Consider the following 1,832-nt stretch of genomic DNA (forward strand, 5'->3'; position numbering starts at 1 on the left):
GTTTTCCTTTGATTTCCCTGGTTGCCTCCTTTGGTGTACAGAAGCTTTTTAGTTTAATGAAGCCCCATCAGTTGATTCTTTTTGTAATATTTTATTTATTATTTTTATTTTATGTGTATGAGTGTATTGCCTACATGTATGTGAGTACACCCGTGTCATGCAGTGCTGGGGAGGTCAGAAGAGGACTTCTGATTCCCGTGGAATTGGAGTTAAGGATGGTTCATAGCCACCATGTGGATGCTGGGAATCAAACCAGGGTCCTCTGCAAGAGCAGTCAGTACTCTTAACCACTGAGCCATCACTCCAGCCCCCATTAATTGATTCTTGACCTTGTTTCCTGAGCAATTGATGTCTGGTTTAGAAAATCTTTTCCTACACCTATATTTTGTAGGCTTTGCAAATGTTTTCTTCTAACACTTTCAGAGTTTCAGGCTTTACGTTGAGGTCTTTGATCCATTTGGAATTGACTTTTGTGTATTGTGAAAGTTTAGTTTCATTCTTCTACAGGTGGAGATCCAGTTTTGCCACCACCATTTGCTGAACATGCTGTCCTTCCTCCAGTGAATGTTCTTGGCCCCTTTGTCAAATATCAGGTGGGTGAAATTGCATGTACTCATATTTGGGTCTTCAATTTTGTTCCATTGATTTATGGGTCTATTTTGTGCCAGTTCCATGTTGTTTTAGTGACTATAGTGCTGTAATACAGTTTAAAATCTGGTATAGTAATCCCCCCAGCATTGCTCTTAGTACTCAGGGTTGCTTTGGCTATCCAAAGTCTTTTTTGCTTCCATATGAATATTAGTATGTTTTTTTCCCAATTCTGTGAAAACTTTCATGGGGATTTTGATTGGCATTGCATTGAATCTATAAATGGCTTTTGGTAGGATGGTCATTTTCACAATATTATTTCTTCCAATCCATGAGCATGGGTGGTCCTTCCATCTTCTGATGTCTTCCTCAATCTCTTTCTTTAAAGATTGAAAATTTTCATTGTAGAGGTCTTTAATGTCTTCAGGTTTATTCTGAGATATTTTATTATTTTTTTGCAGCTATTGTGAAGGGGAGTGGTTCCATGTACTCTTTCTCTGATTGTTTGTTATTGGCATATAGAAAGCCTACAGACTTTTGTAGATTAATTTTGTAACATACCACTTTACTCAATGTGTTAATAATTTCCAGGAGTTTTCTGGTGGAATTTTTGGCATCTCTTAGATATAATATCATATCATCTGCAAAAATGGATAATTTGATCTCTTCTTTTCCAATTATTACTCCTTTAATTTCCTTCTCTTGCCTTACTGCTCTTGCAAGAGTTTCAAGTACTGTGTTAAAGAGGAGTGGAGACAGTGGACAGCCTTGCCTGGTTCCTGATTTCAATGGGAATGCTCCCAGTTTTTCTCCATTTAGAATGATATTGGCTGTGGGTTTGTTACATATGGCTTTAATTATGTCAAGATATGTTCCCTCCAGTCCAATTCCGTCTAGGACTTTGAACATAAATGCATGCTGAATTTTGTCAAAAGCCTTTTCTGCATCTATTGAGATGACAATGTGGTTTTTGTCTTTGAGTCCCTTTATATGATCAATGACATTTATTGACTTACGTATATTGAACCAGCCCTGCATCTCTGGGATAAAGCCTACTTGATCATGGTGAATGGTCTTTTTGCTGTGCGTCTGTATGTGGTTTGCAAGTATTTTGTTGAGAATGTTTGCATCTATGTTCATTAAGGATATGGGTCTATAGTTTTCTTTCTTGATTGTTTCTTTACCTGGATTTGGTATTAGAATGATGCTGGCTTCATAGAAGGAATTTGGAAGTTCTCCCTCCA

This window comes from Nannospalax galili, unplaced genomic scaffold, assembly GCF_000622305.1.
Source record: "Nannospalax galili isolate Female #2095 unplaced genomic scaffold, S.galili_v1.0 scaffold471, whole genome shotgun sequence".
NCBI lineage: Eukaryota > Metazoa > Chordata > Mammalia > Rodentia > Spalacidae > Nannospalax > Nannospalax galili.